Raw genomic sequence first — 23082 nt, 5'->3', positions numbered from 1 at the left:
GAATGGAATCTTCAGCAATATACCCTACAACTTTCAGCAAACAAAACATCTTTTCACAGAGGCTGAAATGTTTTTAGCACTTCCCCTGATAATCGAGGCTGTGCAGGTAATAATATACCATGCAGTAAAATAAATCAAACAAACTCTACTGTTGCCTGGAGCACCTCAATTACCCATTTACACTTGCAGCTAAAGTGTTTGCAGTGCTAGGTGCACTCTCAGGCCTGACTTCAGAAGACCTTTGTGCTCTTTGTTTTTCTGTACTGACAGTAGAATCTCTCAAATCTGTTTTTGTATACTGAAGATTTCAGAACAAAAACATTTTTCAGCCTGTGATTACTTACCCAATAATTACCTAAATCCTTGGTGGAAAGGGATTGCAGTGCTACCTCGTCCTTAACTTTATTGCCAGAATTAAGGTGTTTCATATTTTAGTCAATGGGGATAGTATTTCCACACTTTATTGTGGAACATTACTATAGTATTCAAATTCCCCAACCAAGATCTGGGACCTATGGCATTAGATGCTTTTCAAAGACACAGATAGGCTTGGGACTATAATTCAACTAGTATAAATTCATTTAGTTTCACTGATTTCTATAATAACTTTAATACAAGTTTAGAAGTACAGTGAGTGCAGTTAGCTACAAAATTTGTATCTACATCTGAATCCACAAAAATGAGCCATGGATATCCGTACTGACATCTTTAGTTGTGAACACCCATGAATATAAAGCATATATCCACAAATTTTCATGGTTCTACACACAAAAATAGTTTCTGCATTCACATCCATTGAATGCAGATATCTGCAGATATAAAGCAGATATCTGTGGATTTGCAGGGCTCTACAGTTAGCCCACTAATCAGTAGAGACTTATCAGTTCTACTGGCCTCCATTTTAAGAGTAGTAGAAAGAACACAGGTCAACTTCTCTGTTGAGCTATTACCAGTGGAGCTACACCAATATAATAATCCTAGATCTAAAACCAGTAGAACTTTCCAAAGAGAAGTTTGACTATCGTAATAGTCATTCATTCTTAATGTTATATGGAAAAAACAAAGAAATCTGTTCTTTGTATGTTTTAAAGTGTAATGAAGCATATCTTAATTATTGCCTGAAATCCCTTCTGGCCCTATTTTCATTAAACTAATATTTCTGCAGGGGGGAAACCGATATTTGTAATCACAACCCAAAATTTGCTTTGCTTATCAAAGTTTAGGTAAAAGAATCTTCCATTTCCCCCTCCACTTCCTTTTTGAGTGTGCTGTGGCAGAGAAGGGATATGTGATTTAACTGGAATTGTTATATGCATATGTTTTCATTTGTTCCCCCCTTCCTCTTTCCCCTGTTTATTTTCATCATGGATAAAAGACTTTGTACTGTTTCAGGGAAATGTTCATGTTTCATTCAACCCTATCTACAATCCATGTGTTATACAAAGATAAGCTGATTTGCTTAGCTTGCTATAGTACTGTTGCTCCACAATTTGTTTGTGCATTCTGTGGCTGCCTTTGTGACAGTAATCTTCCCAAAAGAGTTTCCTCCCCACAGAAAAAAGAAAGCCAAATATTTATTTATGGTCCGATAGCTCACGGGATGATTGCATGATATTAGAAAATATCCTTGTCCTTTAATATTTATACGTAATCACAATTCTGCAGATGGCTTGACCTTTCAGTTTGACCGACTTCAAATTGGTTGAGAAAAAAAGCCCATACCTCCCTAAGCTAAAGCAACTGCTTACTAGAACATAACAGAGATTTCCCCTAACCTCAGAGGGCCTATCATAATTATTGACCATGCTCAGGACCATGAGCTTGACCATGTAGATTTGTCATGCTTTTTTTTTTTTTTTTTTTTTGGCAACCAGAAAATTACAGTCACAGTAGATTTAATAAAAGTCACAGATTTAGGATAAACATGGGTTGTAAAGTCATATTTTAAAGTAGGGGCACCACAGGGGCAGGGGTGCTGGAACAATTTGCATGGGGAAGTGCTGACAGCCATTGAACCCAACTTTAAACCCTGTATATAATGGAAACAACTTCAAGCCAGGAGAGGGGGCAGCACCCCTATTTCCAGCCCCTATGCACAGAGGTTGGGTCCTGCCACGAGGCGTTGGGAGGCCTGGCATGTGGAGGAGGGAGGAGCTGAAGAGCAAGCGTGTCCCACACTCATCCCACAGGTTGTGGTGGCTCCCCTCTCATGGGGCTTGGCCTGGTTCCTTCCTCTGGACATTGCAACATGGCACACAGGGGCACAGCACCACCCAGCTGGTTTAGCCCAGCTGCCCCTATGATGGGTGCATGGCTGGCCCACTTTGAGTGGGTGCTGCCTCTCCATCAATGAGGTCTCAATACCACTCAGTCAGATTTGGCCCAGCTACCCCAGCTCTTTCCCACTTTGTGAGAGAGGAGTAGCTGAGCCAAACCTGAATGGCACTGTGACCCTATGCACCAGGTTGCACTGCCCTGAGCAGGGAGATGGCATAGGAGCTGCCACTGTATGGTGAGCCTAGTGGAATCATAGACATAAAGAAGTCATGGGCAAACAAAAAGTCACAGCATCCGTGACATTTTTATTACTGTGACAATCCTGCAGCCCTTTTCAGGGCTCTGGAAATGGTACCTGTCTTGAGAAATTGTACTGGTGTATAAAATGTATTCTACATGAATTTTTATAGTAGGTATTATCTTATTTGGGGGGTTACTACTGTGCATTGCAAACTCAGGAATGATCCTTTTTCCTATCTGTAAAATGGAGATAATGATGCTGACTTCATTTTAAAAGGGCTTTGAGATCTACCGATGAAAAGCATGATATAAAAAGGAGGTATTGTTAGGACTGAATATTCTTGTTTATTTTGGTCTGGCCCAGCTATCTGATATTTTATAATTGTTTCATAAAAATAAAAATAATAATTGAAGGAAGGCTTTGAAACAATCATCCTCACTTTAACTATACCTAAGAAACCAAAGGATAATTCTTAAAAGTCTACCCTGTAATTACTGTGATTTACATTATCACAAAACATAAAAGCAAATTTCTCTCATAAGTATGTACTGTACAATAATAGCGAATTAGGCCAGGCAATACCAAATTACAGTGTGTGATCTGTGAAATTACAGGCCATTTCCAGAGCTTTTATTCAGGCATAACTCTTGTGAAATCAGCATTATGCTTATATATGAGAATCACAGTCTGTATTAATGAGTATAATTTACCCAGAGTATATACCTGTATTATTGTGTCAGGTACATTTAATTATGCAGACTATCCCCCCTCCTTTTTTAATAGCAAAACAGACTGGGAGACCAGGTTCTGAAGGAACTGTGACACCTAAAGCTCAGAGTGGTTGCTTATCTTCACAACGGTGAAAAACTCAAATCTACAGAGGACAGATTAATAGATTATAGGCCATTTGGGACCACTGCAATCTTGTAGTTTGACCTCCTGCATAATACAGGCCATAGGACTTCCCTGCATTAATTTCTGACTGAATTAAAGCATATGTTTTAGAAGAACATCCAATCTTGATTTTAAAATAGCCAGTAATAGAGAATCTACCATAGCCCTTGGTAAATTGTTCCAGTAGTTCATTACCCTCACTGTTAAAAAATTGCACCTTATTTCCAGTCTGAATTTGCCTAGTTACAAACTCTAGGCAGTGGATCTTATCTCTGACTGCTAGATAGACAGCCCATTAGCAAAATTTTGTTTCCCATGTACAGACTTACAGACTGGCTGAAGACATCCCTTAACCTTCCTTTTAGTTTAAATAGATTGAGCTCTTGGAGTCTGTCACATAAGGCATGTTTTCCAATCCTTCAATCATTCTCAGGGCTCTTCTCTGAACCTCCTCCTCCAGTTTATCAACATCCTTCTTGAGCTGTGGACACCAGAACTGGGCACAATATTCCAAAGCAATCATATTAATGTTAAACACAGAAGTGCAGGACAGGACACCTTGGGTATGTCTAGACTATATGCCTCTGACGACAGAGGCATGTAGATTAGGCTACACGGCACAGGAAAATGAAGCGGCGATTTAAATAATCTCCGCTTCATTTAAATTAAAATGGCTGCCGCACTGAGCCAATCAGCTGTTTGTCGGCTCAGCACACTAGTCTGGACGCTCCGCCGTCGACATCAAAGGCATTTGTCAACCGCCCCGGTAAACCTCATCCCACAAGGCATAATGGGGCGGTCGACAAATGCCTTTGATGTTGACCGCGCGCATCCAGACTAGCGCGCTGAGCTGACAAACAGCTGATCAGCTCAGCGCAGCAGCCATTTTAATTTAAATGAAGCGGCGATTATTTAAATCGCCGCTTCATTTTCCTATGCCGGGTAGCCTAATCTACATGCCTCTGTCGCCAGAGGCATGTAGTCTAGACATACCCCTTCTGTGCTAGCCGTACAATTGATTAGATTACAGTGTTATATATGTGGTGGTTCCTTCTTATAGCCAGAGGGAAGTTGCTACTAGAGATGTTAATTTAATAATCATGTAACCACGTCAAGTCTTAGCAGTTACATGATTATTCGATAGTTCCCGGGAGCAGGGCTAGCAGCCAGTGCGCTCTGGCCCCACTCCCAAGGGACCCCCTGCCATCCCATGCTGTGCAGGGGGAGGGCAGGTGGATCTACTGAGTTGGTGCTCAGGGAGAGGTTGTGATTAATCAGCCCACCTAGTCAGTCAGCTCCCAGCAGGGAGCCCTGAGCTTCTTACTAGGCAGGGCTGATTAATTATGTGTGAAGCTGTAGCGCCACACAGCTTAGAGGCAATATTAGCCAGCACTCCCTACACATATCAGCTCCTGCCTGCCCTCTCCTCTCTCCGCTGCCTCTCATAAAGCACATCTATACAGCAGGGCAAAAACTGAAATAAGCTACACAACTTGAGCTATAGCTTAAGTTGAAATAGCTTAATTCGGCTTTTTGGCACTGTCTACCCAGCAGGAAGTCTGAGTTAGAGCACTCTTCCTCCAACTTCCTTTACGCCTCGTAAAATGAGGGTTACAGGAGTTGGAGTAAGAAGTCCTCCAGCTCAACGTTATTTCAACATTATGTCGAAATAACTGCTTGCTGTGTAGACGCGGACTGTGTCATTTTGGAATAACATCAGTTATTCCCAAATAATGCTGATGTGTGGACATATCCATAGAGAGGCAGCATCATGGGGAGCCAATACGTGTGGGCAGCTAGCTTGAAAGCCAACTTCCAAGATGTACCAGCTCCCGCCTGTCCCCCTCACTCTCTACACTGCTGCCTTTCTATCAGAGGCAGCAGCATGGGGATGGAGGAGGCAGGTGGATCCACAGGATCCAGTGCTGGTGGGAAGCCAGCTTTAAAGCCGGCTACCCACAGACACCAGCTCTTGCCTCACCCCGCTCCCCTTATTGCCTCTGATACAGAAGCAACAAAGAGGGGGAGTATGTGTAGTTGATAGGATTTACCGATAAGCCCAGGTATATTGACTAATTGTGTAGTCAATTACACTTTGACATCCCTAGGTGCTACCCATGTGAAAAAGGTGAAAAAATAAAGTACATAAGCCAGATGAAAGAGCAACATAATTAGATCCTAGGCCCCCTGTTGGAGTGTAGGCTTCTGAAAATAATATGTTAAAATCTTAATAGTGACTTTGTATTTTTCAACTGCAGAGAAAACAAAGATTTAGTGTCTCAGTAATGTTTGCAGGAATCACCCACCCTGGAAATAAGACGTCTGTTTGCCATTGGTACAAAGGAGGAACTCTCTGTTCATGGCATTTAATTATCATGCAATGCTGCCAGGCAGCTTTGCTCACAGTAGGAAAATCATGCTAATATTAGTCCATAATCTCCTCTGTCGGAGTCAGCAGATCAATTGAAATGAATGGTAGGCTCAAGGGGGACTCCCTGGGAATAGCACCAGCCCCAACCCTACAAAAAACTTTCCAGAGAATCCATTTCAAAATCTCATCATTGCATTAGGAAAGTTCAGGGATTTCTTCCTCCCCCGCCCCGTCTCATCTCTTAAAAAACCTCAAGTAGTTTCTTTTCTTCCTAAGGAAATATTGTCATATTTATCTCTTGAAGATTTTTATTAAAAGTACACATTTCTTTAGAGAATTAATGTTGCATTTAAACTGAAAAAATATCGGAGAGTTGGATTTTTAGGTTTTTGATCCATTAAAAGAGGAACTGACATGGAACTGCGTGCACACCTCTGGAAACTAGCTCTTCAGTTACTAGGAATCTAATCAAGGATAGAAGACAAATGATCCTAGGTCTTATAAGTGCTCCTAGTCAGAAAATGACCATTTTTACCAAAAACAATAGAAACACATTACTCCTAGCTATCGAAACAAACCCATGTGTCTGAGAGTTCCACTTGTCAACAGAGCTGGAGTTAAGAACTACGTGACATTTATGCCATAAAATCTGAATATGCTTATAAAATGTAAGGCTAAGCAAGTCAAAAGCATTCAGCTTTCCTCCAGCTCAGCAAATAAGTTTGACCGTGCTTATATAATCCTTTAAAAAGAGCTTGAATGCTATGAGCTTTTGCTTCTGACATTCTGTGTGACCTTGAGCAATGCTAGATTAAAGCTCAGCTCTGAACAGCGTTATGAAGCTTTACTAATCAACATTTATAAAGTGTTTTGACCTCCCTAGATGGAAGGCATGAGACATGCATGAATTATTATTCTAGGGGTCTTTCCAAACAGATGCTTTTTATTGATATATTTACAGCACCGAATGTGGAGGTGGGTGATGTGCTGCAAAGACTTTATTAAAGAAATTGTTTTACAGGAAGCCACAAGCAAACAACTGTATGAAAATGGAATCTTCAAGCACCTATAGAAGGATACTGATGTTAGCTCAGCTAAAAATGCTGGCATGGGAAAAACTGACATGCTAAACTTTGATGACTATTATTTTATGTACATTTACATTTAGTTTTGAACCCACTTTGAATGCATTTTAAAAAATCATTCTCTCAATAGTCATCTGCCTTTTGAGTGGCTCAAAAACCAGCCATACAAGGAGGATTAATAAGATTTTTTAGGATAATACCATGTTGCCACAGAATCATAGCAGCTGATCAGCTGAGAATCAGGACCAGCTCACACTTCTGAGCTATAAAACTATGCTGATTATGGCAATGATGTTTTAAGCTTCTCATTGTTGAAAAAGTACTGTCAATGGTAACCATTCCTGGAGTAATCTGGGAATGTTCAGATGAGTTACTGCTACTCAGAATCAGGCCCCATGCATCTAGAATTGGTATTTTATCTGTGCACACAACAGTGGGTTTATATAATATTTTCACTTCTTGAATGCTTCAAAGCCACCTACGGGATGTCAGTATTTTTGCATGTTGGCCATGTAGCTATACCGTATTGGTATACAGTCTTGGAAAATGTCCTTCATCACAATCTGATTTGGTTGGATTGATTGTTTTTTGCAGCATAAGTAAATAGCCACCAGAGTTTTCTACATTTGCTTCAGTGTTGAACACATTCAAAACAGATCTGGTATAGCGAAGAAATATAATCAACATAAGCCTTAAATGTTGTCATTCACTACCTAACAAAATCTCAAAATAATCCTATCATTCAGTCTACAATCAGTATCTCATCAAAAATAAAGGCAAACTCGGGATTGCTTTGTACATTTATCCTTTTTCCCCATTTGGAGTTCTTATGCCACAAATTATCCTGAAGATCATATTCCGCCAGTCTTGCTCATACTATTTCCTTGTGCCGTAAATTCTACTGAATACTACTCACAGTATAAGGTACTCACTGGAAGTAAGAATGTCAGGATCTGGCCCCAAAGCAAAAAGGGTCATATCTAGCTCATGTAGGCAAAACTGACAGCAGGAAGTGAACTTTTTTCCTAGCATATTATTTAAATAGATTTATACTCCTAACATACCCACAGTTTTGCCTGCATAATTGAGGGCTGGGGCTATCTAGCTAATCCCTCTATATTAGATGTTATAGAGTTGCATAGCAACAAAAACTGGATCACTTTTAGCTGTGGGCAGCAGATGAAGTTTTCCCTTGGGTAGTCTAGCCCCTTGGCCCACTTCTTCCAACTGAGATCATGCCCCCACTTGCTGCTCTGAGTATCCCTCCCCCCAGCCAGGGCATTAGTTGTAGGCTGAGAGCTTGACTCCCCCAACTTAGTCAGGAGCATGATGGAAGCTGAGAGTTCTGCCCCAGCTAGGATTCAGCTCTCAGCCCTAGTTAGGACCACAGCGCCACCTACAGGGTACCACCCTGAACATGGCCCTGCCCCTGTTCCACTTCCAGCCTTGTCCCATTCCATCGTTCTCTCCAAGGCCCCTTGGCACAGGCCCATGCTGCAATCCACCACTCCCCCTCCCCCACAGCACAGTGGCATAAGGTTTGGGGAGGCTCCGACTCCCCCAGCATCCATGATGTGCTGCCTGTGCTTTGGACTGAACTTCAAGCTCATTACTCCCACTGGTGAACAGCTACTCACATGAGTAGGCCTATTAAATGCAATAAGAAAGGTTTTCAGAAAGCACTGAGTGCCCACCCACTGAAATCAGGCTCATTTACAGGCATCTCTCGTTGAACATTCAAGCAACACACACTTCAACAATTACTTTAGCCAACAGTGTCTAAGAAAAAAAAAAAAAAAAAAAAAGCCATAACTCTGACACCGACCTACTGTGTGACCTTGGAAAAGTCACTTTATCTTCATTTCCCTTCGCATACTTTGTCTTGCCTATTCTGATTGTAAGTTCTTTTGGGGCAGGGCCTGTCTTGCTATGTGTTTATCTAGTCCTTACGTAATTGACCTCCCAACGGAGATCCCTTGCCATGGCTACCATATAAAAAACTTGCCCCAGTAGAAAAGTTATAGCAGTATTCCTCTGTTCCAGGGCTTAGAGTAAATATTTGCTCATGTTGATGGTTTATAATAAAAGAACTTGTGTATTCACAGTAACAATTCTGAATGTGTTCATGCCAATGGGCATTCAACAATTCACTATCTCTGAAGTCTAATTACATTTTCCTAAATTAAGGTAGTTAGACTGTATTATGGACTAATTGCCACATTTTGTTTAAAAAGTGAAGACTCTAACAAGCTGTACAAAAGCTGTAAAACAGCATATTATACTAGTCGATATTTAGGCTACGAGTCTCCTCTCACAGCAGCATAAGTCAGAAGCAACCATTACAGCCTACGGAGATATACCACTGGTGTGAGAGCAGAACTAGGCCTCAGCATTCAGATTGTATCCTTTTGAGAGCCTCCTAGGTAAGTGTGATTCTGGATCTCTCTCCAAACTGCAAGAGGAGATGCACTGTTTTCTCACTTTGACTTGCAAAGCTTAGTATGTAGTTATCAGTGCAACTGAACTAAGAGTGGAGATTTTAGCTTCCCACCCTATTTATATTTCCATCAAACAAGAGGATATATTACACAGTCAGTCAATGGGGTCTGAGGGCATTTAGAAGGATTGGACCCTAAAAACCACAATTTGTTTTATATAATTGCTAGAGTGTGACGTAGCGGGGGTGCTGTATGCTCTGTAACCAGGGGTTCCCCTGCGCTGTGATGTGTGATTCCCACATGTGTATTGGCCCAAACACCTAGTCCCAGCATGAGCAGATAACACTGCTCTTCCCCGGGGAAGAGACAAAGAAAAGGGAGGCAGAGATGAACACCTGGCTGGGAGGCAGGGTCTTGGAGTGAAGCAGTTTCTGGCTAGAAAACATGAAGAGAACAGACTAAGCTGGGTGCTGAGGGGACAGAGGGGGGACAATGGACCCCCTAACTGAAGGGGTCTGAGGCATCCAGGCCCTGACTCCTGTAACTACATCACGTCTATGCTGTGCTGTATCCTGGAGGAGCAATAAACCCCCTCTATTCTACTGGCTGGCAGAGTCTGTTCTTGTTGCTATGAGGCTGCAGGATCAGGGGGAACCCCCACACGCCGTCACATAGAGTACAAAGAGTCCATGTGGGCTTCCTTGGTCGGTAGGGAGATGCCTGCCTGCTGTACATGTAATAGTATATATCGTTTATACATAACATGGATGAAAGCATGCTGGATTTGTGACACGTGGATTTCCTCTAAGGTTCCTTTGTGCTGGAGAACAGCTGCACAAAAGGGATAAACAATCAAGCCTCCTCTGGAGACAAGGTTATACTAGGTGATCAATTTTGGTTTAAAATTGGTTCTCAGTGTGTCGACCGTGCACCACTAATGGTCTGAGATCCATCTTGCAGGTGAGACGGGGCTCAGAGTTCACCCTGCCCTCCCACCCCCACAGTGGGGAGCCTGTGCTGGTGCTCCAGCCCTGAATACACATCCTTCAAGGTTGGCTTCCTGCCTGTAGGTGGAGAGCTCCAAGCTTCGCAGGCCGGATCCAGTTCATGGGGGGAGAAAGTGACTCTGCCTGCTGCTGTCCCCCCTCAGGGGAAAATGGCAATGCAGGAAACCTCACACCTGGAGGCTTTCTCCGCCGCTCCATTGGCCAGAATCCTGGTGAGGCCTCCCAACCGTACCTGCTCCTGCACCCTTCCTCCCACCCAGACCACATCCGGACCCATTCTATCATGGCTGGTGATCCACAAAAAGGTTTGTGTTGAGCAGGGTGTCCTGCAGGCCAAAAAGTTTGAGAACCACTGGTTTAAAGAATTTCATGACATAAAGCACAAGGGCAAGGAGGAGGAAGAATTGTGTGGTTAAGCAGCGATGGAAAGGGCAGATCAGTCACTGGGTCCTCACCTGTGAGTTGGAAGATCTACTTTTTCAAAGACATCCTTTGTTACTTTAACTAGTCACGAATGCTGTCTGCACTACGGACTTTACAGCAAGTGTACCTCTGCAACTGCACCACTGTAAGTTCTCTTGTGTAGCTTCTCTGCTCCCACTGATACAATGCTGTCTACGCTGGAGCTTTTGTCAGTGCAACTGATGTTGATTTGCGGGGCAGGTGTTTTCACACCTTTGACAGACAAAAGTTTTGCTGACAAAAGTGCTAGTGTAAACAAAGACAGAGTCTCTGGCTATGTCTACATAGCAGGGCAAAAGTCAATTGCATAGCTGAAGTCGAAATAGCTTAATTTGGCTTTTAGCACTGTCTACATAGCAGATAGCCAAAGGAAGAGCACTCTTCCTTTGACTTCCCTTGCTCCTTGTGAAATGAGGGTTACAGGAGTCAGAGTAAAAAGTCCTCCAGCTCAACATTATTTCAAAATAATGGCTTGCTGTGTGGACACGTATTTTGTCATTTTGAAATAATGTCAGTTATTACAAAATGCTGCTGCTGTTTAGACGTACCCTCTCTGTGCTTCAATTTTCCATCTGTAAAACAGATAGTAGCACTGCTCTCTCTCTCATGGGTGTTGTGAGCACCTTTAATAGATTCCAAGAGACCAAGAGGAGTGCCTTCTTGATGACAGGTGTCAAAGCTGAAGGTTTACTCAAAAGCAAACTGATAGCCTCTGCTGTTAAAGGACTTTTTATAAATAAGCAAGTTACCTTGACTCTGCATTACTGATTCCATCTCCAACATGAAATGGACTGTCAAGGTCCATATAACTGCTAATGCTCCACAAGAAGCAATAATATCCTGATAATTATCTAAATACTGAACTTGATTCTGCCCTCTGTTGCAATAGGGAGGTGAATGTAGTTAGTCCAGATACAAACTGGTGCAGCAGAGAGCCCTCCCAGAGTAATCCAGGATGCTGCAAACAAATTCTATATATGTATTTTTGCATCTTTCCTCCAGAAAAGCTGTCATGTTTTCCTGTTCACTAATCAACATTTCACAAAATGTTAAAACTGCCTCACATTTACCAAATGCCATTTCCATTACATTTTCTCCTACATGTGATTCTGAAAGAACTACAAAAGGAGAAGAGCATTATCCATAGCTTGCCACAGATTAATTCATTATATTCCCCGCAGAGTCCCAAATCCATAATTCACACTAGGTTTTTACTTTTGGGTTCCTAGTTTAGCTGGGAGACATGTAAAAATTAATGTAAACTGACAGCTTCATATTAGCCACATATCTAATGAGTCTCAAGTGGATAATTTATTCTTTCCAGGGTCAATTGCTTCCTGAATTGGCCCAAGTCTGCCTATTTCAGATGGCACCATATGAATAACCCTGAGCAACTAGTGGTAGGACTTAAGTTACGCTGTGTCAAAACTATTAAAAGATTAAAGCAACATCACTTTTTTTAAAGTTCTTATGGCCCAAATCTTTGTACAGCAGGGAAACATGCTGCAGACAGTCACCCAGCTGGTCCCTCTTCTTTGCTCCTGCAAGCCACTCGCCTGAGCTCATGATACAAGCTGGCAGGTAGCAGCACAGCCTCCCTGTGCTGGCCAGTTCAGGTGCAGTCAATGAGTTTGCATTTGTTCAGCAGAGGACATTGTTTTTGCTCCCCAGTGAACAGCTGATGGGCTCAGGAAGGAGTCTGATGATCAGGATGCAGTCAGCCTGTGAAGAAAGCATGCTAACAAGAGAGAATGGGGAGGACAAGCAGAACATCAGAGGAGAGGAATGGACTAAGAATAGAGAAGAAATTTAAAGAAGGAAAGGGGGAAAGAAAATGATAATCAATGCACTGTTTCAAGTGATGATTGCATGCCACTCAGGGCTACTTAAAACACTATTAAAGGCCAGGGGAACTGCTCCACCTACAAACAATTCTCCAGAAGAAAGGAGCGAACATTTTTGAAAATTTCATCAAGTAGTTTCAATAAGTTTGCTCTTACCCATGACAAGGAATTGGCAGAAATTTCTTGCCAATTCCTACCCCCAGAAATTATGTGTCCTCCATAACAGGGTCAGCACACAGCTCTCACAAGCACCACTGCGGTTTGCCTTCTTTCAGTTCTGGTGACCCCTTTCAATGGTTCTCAGGCAGTTTTTCTAGCAACTCAGTCCACAGGCCGAGTCATATGATCTGTCTGCGTTAAGGATATTAATGCAGACTAGTCAATTATCCATTCAGCAAATGCTTATTGGCAGGGCTCGCCAAACCGCAGTGAGCCCCACTCGCCAGCTGCGCTGTCCGGCGATCTGCGCATGCGTAGATCGTTCTGCACATGTGCAGATCGCCCGAACCCGGCTCTTCCGGGTTACAATCTACTCGACACGGGCAGTAGATTGTATTATTTGTCGAACCCTGCTTATTGGATAATCAGTCAACTAGTCAATTCCTGCCTTGCTGCCTCTATGAAATAGAGGCAGCAAAGGGGGGGGGGGGGTGAGGAGGTACTTCAAAGCAGCAGTGCTGCACAGCTGAGCCTGGGATCAGGTGTGTGGCACTGCCCCTTTGAATGCCACCTCGGCATTTCAAAGGGGCAGCCACACGTGGAACCCGGGGTCAGCTGTGGACTCCCCAGCTGACCCCGGGTTCTGAGGAAATGCCGTGTGGAACCTGCAGTAGGCTGGGAAGTCCCCAGCTGATCCTGGCTCTGCGTTCCATGTTGTGCTGCTGATTTGAAATGCCACGCAGAGCCAGGATCAGCTGGGGACTCCCCAGCCTACTGCAGGTTCCACACGGCATTTCCTCAGAACCCGGGGTCAGCTGGGGACTCATGTGCATTTCAAGCTGGCACCCCGCGTGCAGCCAGGAGTCAGTGGGACTTCCTGCTGGCCCTGGGCTACAAGCAGAGTTCCACATTCCTCCTTTGAAATGAGCTGCACACTGAGTTCCGCATTCCTCCTTTGAAATGTACAAGAGCCCTTTTGGGTCTCTTGTACATTTCAAAGGAGGACTGCGGAAGTGCCTATCGACTAATCTTCTATAACTAGTCAATTAACTGTTACTTAACATCCTTTGTCTGCATGTCAATTAAAACAGAACCCTTGCAGAGCATAACATCCACTGTTCAGGGGCCTATTTCAGTACTGTGCTGGTAGTGTCATTCTTTCCCTCATCAGGCTCCATAGTTAAGTAGTCCCAATCTTGGTATAGGGCCCTATCCCCAGTGCTTCCTCCCTGATGACACTATCTTTCTATAACCCTCACCGGGCTCAGTCCCATCTTAGCAGCCAGCCAGGAACCTCTCTACCCCCTAATCTCTGCCAGCAGACTGTCTTTGGTCCTGCTGCTATTCCCAGCATATGTCCTTTTTCTCCATCTCCAAACAGCAACTAACTAGTGCTCTGTTCTGCAGCTCCTTTTATATGGCCTTCCTGACTGGCCATCCCAGAAGCCCTCTGATTGGTTGTTTCCTCAAAACTGCTCAGTCTATTGGAAGAACCTGTTCACTGAACCTTTTCTGGAATAGGTGTGGCAGAATCCTAAGGCCTCCAGTAGAAGGCCTTTGAATCTAGTCCACTCCATCACACTCTCCTCCAAGTCCCCTCAGTAACAACTGACGGTCTGCATCAAGCCAGACTTCTCAGCATACCTTTACACAGCTACTGAAGGACAACCTCTGGAATCCACCTGCAAGGACTGGTTTTCCAGCAGAGAAGGAAATCCATGTAAAGTTTAATACAGTTTCAAGCTGTGTTAATTTGAGGACTCTGTTTACTACTGTTATCTTTGAGAAAGAGAGATCTTGTCACTCCTTTGCCCCAGTTCTGGCCCTCTTGGGTGAGCTCTGTTTGTGTTGCGTGTAACAGAAAATAGCACAAGCCCATGGCTCTAGTATATGTATAGAAACTCAGGATCCACAGAGCATTCTGCACAGGGCCAAAGAGAGGAGGGACAAGTCATGAAGGCAGCTGACACCATCCTCCCACACAGAGGAGATTCTTTGAATGCAGTTTCTATGGAGACATTCCACTCGTTCCTGGTCCCTAGAGTTTACCATCTAAAACACAGACAGAAACTCACCTGAGAAGCCAAGAAGGTAGGGATAATTACTAAGATGTATATGTATATTTTGTAGCCCTATCAATCTGTCAAGGAGGCAATGTTGTTATGTGGGGAAACAGCATTATTGGGATTCCTAGAAAAGTTGGGGGAGGGGTCTTTCCCAAGAAAGATTTGAACAAAGTGTCTGGTACAAACTCTGAAAAAAGAAAGAACAAAAGTCAGCCAGTGAAGCCTCTTGAGGGGCTGTTCAAAGATCTCAGGGTAAAGAAATAAAAGCCTGTTATGGAAATGCAAAATGGGGAAGCAGCCAAAAAAAGAATGTCTGAAGACTCAGACAGTGTGTTCAGAGAAAACATTAATGCACGGGGAAAACACCAGGGAAGTAAAACAATACAATGTTCCAAAAAGTTGGTCCATATCCTGAGCTATTACAGTGCTGTAAATCCAAAGTAACTGAAGTGAATCCCAATTACAGTACACTGATTCTCCCATGAAGCTTATATTAGACTATGTCTCAAACTGCTTTATTTATTACACAAATTTATAAAGGTAACCATCATTGTAGAATCTGAATGCATTTTACATGGCTTAAATTGAGTCATTAACATTTCCAAATAAGAGGTATGTGACTGCTTTCAAACAATGAAGATGAGTTAAGGCTAGCTAAGTACATTAAGGCTGTGTCTACATTTACATGATTTTGCGCAAAAGCAGGTGCTTTTGCGCAAAAACTTCCTGCCTGTCTACACTGGCGGGGAGTTCTTGTGCAAGAACACTGACGTTCTAATGTGTGAAATCAGTGCTTCTTGTGCAAGAACTATGACTCTCCTGCTCAGGAATAAGCCCTCTTGTGCAACTGTTCTTGCGCAAGAGGCCAGTGTAGACAGGCAACATGAATTTCTTGCGCAAGAAAGCCTTATGGTTAAAATGGCTAACAGAGCTTTCTTGCGCAAGAGAGCGTCTACACTGGCGCAAGCACATCTCTTGCACAAAGGCACATGCCAGTGTAGACATTCTCTTGCGCAAATACTCTAATGCAAAAACTCTTGCCTTAAAGAGTACTTGCGCAAGATCATGCCAATGTAGATGTAGCGTAAGAGAAATGGGAAAGATTGTAATAAATATACAGTATTGGGGAACAAATAACATTATAAGGAGGAGTTATATTAATGACTACAAAATTGCTGAGAAGCTGGCATACCTAGAATATCACAAAAAATGTTGACAGTGATGTCTATGACATTGTAGATTAGTCTCCCAACAGAAGACATGGGGCACTTGAAACTAAGACTGTTCAAACAACAGAATTTTTGGCATTTCAAAATTTGTTTCCATTCTGAATTAAAATGAATAGTCAAAATGTTGCAATCTGCCATGAAACAAATGTCAAATGATTTCAACTTTGAAACATCAAATTGCTTTATTACAATAATGCTGAAATATTATATGACATATTCCCTATATAATACTTATATATATAAATATTTAAATGAGCATGTAATATAAACTCACCTGAGAAGCCCACAAGGTAGGGTTAACTATTCAAAAAACAAAAATGATTACAATTATATTCAAAACAAAACATTTTGACATTAAATTACAAAGTTGAAATGGTCATCCATTTGAAATGGACATGTGTAGGGGACAATTGTGGAAGAACTCTGTACATGTGAAGTATAGGGGTGGTGAGGCCTGCATTCCCCCCCCCCCCCCCACACACACACCTTCCCTACTACTGATGAACCAGAAGCAAGCCTTTAGGAACATACGCCATTGTAGCAAGAACGAATTGTAGATAAGGGCAGGAACATAACAATCTTGTTTTCCTAAATGTACTGATCATGTAAACAAAGTCAAAGGACAAGCAGTACAGCTGAGCCATACGGTAACAAGCAATGAGTAACCCCTGAAAATTTCCAAGCTGCAGAACAAGGCAGAGACATTGTATTTAAAGCTGCACAAGAGCACAGCAATTTGGACCTCACTGATGGGCTTTGGGTACCAGCGCCTCGGAAGCTCAGACCGTCTCCCACTTCATCCACAGCCTACATGGGTTCCCCGGCTAGCAGAAAGGATGTAAGAAATGCCACTTTTCCTATCATGTTGTTCTTTTAATTAAGGGGCACAGCAGATAGCTGTCAGGAAATAAACTGCTTGTGTTTGACAGATACCTGTGTAGCATATCTTTGTACTTTGAGAACCCAGTGTCGGACCTGAGACCTAGTCTTGCTGGCAATAACATCTTCCCACAAAATGTTTAGATTTCGATGAATTTGCCTTTTTGCGCTAGAAAACTCTTCCACTGGAAAAAAATGGTGACCAGCTCTACTTAAAAGTAAACTTAATTGAGTAAAACTAGACTGGACACAACAATAGGAAATGTTCTGAAGGAAACTGGACTGAACCTGTAGGGGAGTGGGTTTCTCTCATCTCTGATATCTATGATTCAATGATAAGAGTTAAAACTAAATAAGAAATAGGCAGACATGGAAGAGAAAAGTAGAAGGTACAAAGTAAACCACATGAAACATGATGAGTCACCTGCTTTATAGAAAGTATACATTTTAAATGTCACATTACATACAATCAAAAATCTCCTTACAGTTTAATCAGATATCTGGAAAGATGACCGTGAAGAAAGAAGGAAGATTTCAGAAGCCTGAGACCAAAATGTGACACAATCTCTCAGCTTAGAACTGCAAATTTAAGCAAATAAGAGATGTGATTTGGTAAAAGGCAAAATTTTGTTGTTAACTGGTATAGATTTTGTCATATTAAAGAGTTTAAAATATTCATAAATATTCATAAAAATATATTTGATCACATGGCACAAGATTAGGCTATGAGGAACAAGGCCTCTTAGGTCAGATGACTGTATAAACAAACCACTACTAGTGGTTGGTGTTGGATCAAGTGCTTGTTGAAAGGTAGAGAATTGTTCCATTTTAGTGTCCTTTCAGTTTTACAACTAGTTGATTAAGGAATTATTTGTGTGTGAGAATTCCTCATTATTATCTTCATATGGTTGCTAAAAGAGGAGGTTGGTTGGTTGGTTGAGCCCAAAGTTGGTAGCTTGGTCATCATTACAGAATTTTTTAGCTTATTGGCCCAGATTCAAGGTGAATATTTCTGAGAACAATCTTGTACAGTGAATTTCATGAGGACACACATTTGAAATTTTTAGACATTATCCCTCTCTCTGTATCTGTGTCTGTTTCCTATGCATATATCATCCCTTTTTGGTGCCTCGTTTTGTTTTTATGTGTCATAATTTCTTATTTTTATTATGGCTAAGGACCTTAAAAGCAGGAAGTGGCCCAAGTCTCTGGACCCCTAAGAGAGTCTGTGGACAATGTGATTTGGTATGCTGCTGGTTTTATCCAGATGTTAATATTGAATTGTATACATGTGATAAAATATTGGCAAGTGCATTTAAGTCTGTGTTTTATGGGGTTTTTGTAAACATTTCAAATCAATACTATCTTGCCATAGGAAAGTTCTTATACAGAATTTCAAATAAACTGATAATAATGCCTACTGGCCTGCCCTCATGTACAGGGCAAGCAGAACTTGCCCCTAAATCTTTTGTTTTGAAAATATTTTAAAGTTTTCTAAAATATTACTGATTATGAGATACTATTTCAAACTTTGGTCCTCTCATTTAACTATTTTCCTCCCTGGTACTCCACAAAACAAGGATCCAGTTGTCCATGATGATATAAATATTCTGATAAGAATTTCTGCCTAGATCTTTGTCTCATCTGCACTGGAGTAAATCTCCACCAAAGTTAATAAAGTTAGTCTAGATTTATGCTAATTGACCTGAGATCAGAATCCAGCCCAGAAGCTTTTAGCAAATATGCCTCCTTCTGAAGACCTACAGCTGCACCACTGCAAATGTGGAGAACATGTGAATCTAGAATGATTTTCTGGAAGAATCCTAAGGCATCAAAAGTTAATCACAGAGATTCAGGGCAGATATTCAACTGACTAATTTACTGCCATTTTCAGAGATCACATTATGGCTTTCAGAGCAGGGTCTGGGTTATGTTCTTTAAAAACAGTCAAAGAAAAATTATGAGAATGGAGGAAAGTGGGAGAGATTAAATGGTTTACAAAATGCTGTTTTTGGCTTGTACAACATATTACTAATTTTAGCCCAGGCTAAATTTTATAGATGAAATATAACCCCTCTGAAAAATGTCAGCCTTGTGACTCCTGAGATCTGGAACTTTTTTAAAAAAAATCAACTTTATTCATCTTGTAAAATATTTATCTCATAAGCAGCATACAAAATAAAGCTATCATGAGAAAAGTTTTAATCTTTCCTCTTGTTTACATGTAATATTCACATGCTACTCTAAATTACCTTTATTTTCCATGACCCATATATTCACTTTCAGTGTTTTAATATTTATGTTAATTATTAACTGTGCCTTTGTTTGGTTAAGTGACTGCATAAAAATAGCAACTTCTTACTCAGCTGATCTGATCCCTGCACATATTCCAAGCAATATTAAGCAATTCTTCATATCTTCTTGCTTTACTGAGAAAAATCATTCTTTTTTACTCCTGCTAGCCTAGAAGGGCCAACATGCATAGGTGTGAATGCAGGCATGTTTTCTAGCAGAAACAGCAGCACCAGAATACCATAGGAAGAATTTTATTAGTGGTGACTATGCAAAAGAAAATAACCCAGTTTGACATTCAGATCCTGCAACTAACCTGAGCAATTTGTCAGAGAAGTTATTTAAAAAACAATAAATCCCTTAATGTTTTTTTTTTTCAGTCACTGCTCAGAGCAAAGGTACTCTTAAATGTCACAAACATTCATTTGGGGTGTGTCTAGACTACAGGGTTTTGTCGACAAAAGTGGACTTTTCTTGACAAAACTAAACCTGCGTCTACACTACCGCTGAGTTCTGTCGACATAACGTCGACAGAACTCAGCAGTTTTGTTGATGCTGGTATACCTCATTTTACGAGGAATAACGCCTTCTGTCGACAGAGTTCTGTCAACAGAAGGCGTTATTGCATCTAAACTGTCCTTTGCATCTACACTCCCATGTTGACAAAACAGCTTGCTTTGTCGACAGAACTGAATGTAGTCTAGACGCTCTTTGTCGACAGAAGCTTTGTCGACAGTATCTGTTGACAAAACGCAGGACAATGTAGCACTTTAAAGACTAACAAGATGGTTTATTAGATGATGAGCTTTCGTGGGCCAGACCCACTTCCTCAGATCAAATAGTGGAAGAAAGTAGTCACAACCATATATACCAAAGGTATACCTTTGGTATATATGGTTGTGACTACTTTCTTCCACTATTTGATCTGAGGAAGTGGGTCTGGCCCACGAAAGCTCATCATCTAATAAACCATCTTGTTAGTCTTTAAAGTGCTACATTGTCCTGCATTTTGCTTCAACTACCCCAGACTAACACGGCTACATTTCTATCATTGTTGACAAAACGTCTGTCGACAAAAGCCTGTAGTCTATACGTACCCTTAAATATGGAATAATTAATATATTTTTCTGCTGTGTATATACATGAGCCTGCTTCACAACTGGATAGTCCTTTCTCTAGCTATTTGCTCCATCTGTGCCAATGGAATTGAAAATGCTATCATTCTGATTTATTGTATTTGTATTCATTTAGAAGAAAACTGCTTCCTTTTTAATTAAAATATTTCAGAAATGTGTTATTACTTCTGAGTTAAAGGCATGAAGCTAGTTCTAAATGTTGATGTATTTGAAAAGAGCATTGATCACAGATGTTGCAGGTGCACTGGAAAATCAAGGACCTGCGGCAGTCCTAGTCCTGGGCCTGCCTGCCAGGGGCCGACCCGGAGGCGTGCCCCCACTTCCAGGCTCTGGACCGCCTCCTGGGGGCTCATGCCGTCCCTGCCCCTCGGGACGTGATAGACCCCGGGGCAGAGGGACCGCTCCCAGAGACGGAGGAGGAGCAGGAGGAGGAGGGCTCCGAGAGACAGGAGCCTGCCGGCAGCCTGCCCAGGACCCGGGACCCCCGAGGCACCCCACAGAGCCGCTCGCCTGTGTCATCCGAGGCCGGGGAGGCGTCCACATGTGAGTACCATCGTGCTCCCCTTATGTGTATGGGGGGCTGGGGCAAGAGGGAGCCCCGGGACCGTGCGCCTGGGCCTTGCCCACCACGGAGCAGCAGCAGGGGATCCTGCAGGGGCTCTGGCCTTGCAGAGGGGAGCTGGGTTTCACACACCTGGGCCCCTGGGGTAATTGACCGCTGTTCTTGTTTCACCACAGCCGCAGCACCTGGGACTGCAGAGCGCACCACCCCGCCTGCAGCAGCCGTCCGCGCCCGGGCCAGCAGGAGAGCCAGGAACCAGGAGGAGTACCAGAGGCGGCACCTCCGGTTCCTGGAGCAACAGCTCTGTATCCAGGACCACTGGGTCCAGGAGGACCTGAGGCTGCGCCGGAGGAGCTTGGAGGCACTGGAGGAGCAGGGCCGTGCCCTGCGAGGCCACCTCCAGAGCCTGCTCGACCGCTTCCCAATTCCTCCTGCTCCCCCTGCTCCCCCTGCTCCCCCTCCTCCTCCCCCTGCTCCCCCTTCTGATCCCCCTGCTCCCCCTCCTGCTCCTGCTCCTGCTTCCTCCACACCCCCCGTCCCTCCTGCCCCACCCTCCACAACCATTCCCCACCAACGCCCCCGGACCCGCAGTGTTGCGAGACAGGAGAGGCAGCCGGACCCCCACCCCTGAGCTTTCCTTTCCCTTCCTCCCTTCCCTCCCCTTCCAGCTCCCTTGTCCCAGGTTTCCCCCTCCCCTCTCCCACCCTCCTTCCTCCCTCCCCCCACCCCAGTTATGTTAAATAAAAAGACATTTTTGTTTGAAAAACAGGTGTCTTTATTTGACAGTAGTTAGGGAGGGGAAAGCGGAAGGGGGTAGGGTGGAAGAAGGCCCCAGTGGGGCATACAGGGAGAGTTCAGTCCTCCTCCTCCACCAGGAAGCTCTCCCGCAGGGCTTCCCGGATCCGGACGGCCCCCCGCTGGGCTTCCCGGATGGCGGCGGTGCGGGACTGACCGTAGTGGCCAGCCATGCGGTCAGCCTCAGCCATCCAGGCTGGCAGGAAAGCCTCCCCCTTTCTCTCACACAAATTGTGGAGCACACAACATGCTGCCACCACGGGAGGGATGTTGTGCTCGGCCAGGTCCAGACAGGTGAGGAGGCATCGAAAGTGGGCTTTCAGTCACCCAAAGGCCCCCTCCACCACGATGCGGGCCCTGGTCAGCCTGGCATTGAAGGCCTGGCGGGAGGGATTGAGGTGCCCCGTGTAGGACTTCATCAGCCACGGCTGCAGTGGGTAGGCGGCATCCCCCACCAGGCAGACGGACATGTCCACGTCCCCGACCCTGATGTGGCGGTCAGGGAAGAAGGTCCCGTCCTGCAGCCGCTGGCACACGGAGGAGTTGTGGTACACCCGGGCGTCATGTGCTTTGCCGGACTAGCCCACATTAATGTCCGTGAACTGTTCCCGGTGGTCACACACGGCCTGCAGGATCACGGAGAAGTACCCCTTGCGGTTGACGTACCGGGAGGCCTGGTGTTCTGGGGCACGGATAGGGATGTGTTCCCCTGCAGTTGGGGAAGCCGAGGGCGCCGAAGCCCCGGATGACGGCGTCCGGGTCGGCGAGGCGGACCACCCTGCGGAGCAGCACCCGGTTGATGGCCTTGACCACCTGCGGAGAGAGACACAGCAAAGCGCCAATCAGTGGGGCGCCCGGGTGGCTGGGAGCATTCGTGCCCTGGCAGTGCCCCGCACCCCACTCCCGGAAGCAACCTCCCTGGCGGCGTGTAGTACGGCCGGGATAGACTGACCCCTCTGGTGCGGGGCACTTTTGCCTCCTCCCTCCCCCCCTTTGTCCCTAGGGCAGCCCATCCCCTCCTTGCAGCCCCCCTCCTCCCCGGCACAGTGGCTGACGAGTGCCATACCTGCATGAGCACCACTCCGACGGTGGATCTCCCCATGCCGAACTGGTTCCCGACGGATCAGTAGCTGTCCGGCGTGGAGAGCTTCCAGAGGGCGATGGCCACCCGCTTCTGGAGGGGGATGGCGGGCCTCATGCGAGTGTCCCTTCTGCGCAGAGCAGGGGTGAGCCACTCGCAGAGCTCCAGGAAGGTGTCCCTCCTCATCCTGAAGTTCTGGGTCCACTGTCGGTCTTCCCAGCGCTCCAGGACGATGCGGTCCCACCAGTCGCTGCTGGTGTCCAG

At 44.1% G+C, this 23082-nt stretch overlaps 2 long non-coding RNA genes across 2 annotated transcripts in view; one reads left to right on the top strand and one right to left on the bottom strand.

Annotated features, from left to right (window-relative positions):
* LOC112546340 (uncharacterized) overlaps positions 1–23082 on the bottom strand; it is a 171833-nt gene that overhangs the window by 53174 nt on the left and 95577 nt on the right. The window lies entirely within an intron of this gene.
* Positions 16555–22441, top strand: LOC142829657 (uncharacterized). Its single transcript, XR_012904318.1, has 3 exons — positions 16555–18197; positions 20638–20923; positions 21119–22441. It is a non-coding gene; the product is annotated as an uncharacterized LOC142829657 (long non-coding RNA).

The sequence above is a fragment of the Pelodiscus sinensis genome, chromosome 1 (assembly GCF_049634645.1).
Source record: "Pelodiscus sinensis isolate JC-2024 chromosome 1, ASM4963464v1, whole genome shotgun sequence".
Classification (NCBI taxonomy): Eukaryota; Metazoa; Chordata; order Testudines; family Trionychidae; genus Pelodiscus; species Pelodiscus sinensis.
This window is presented reverse-complemented; position numbering and strand designations above follow the sequence as displayed.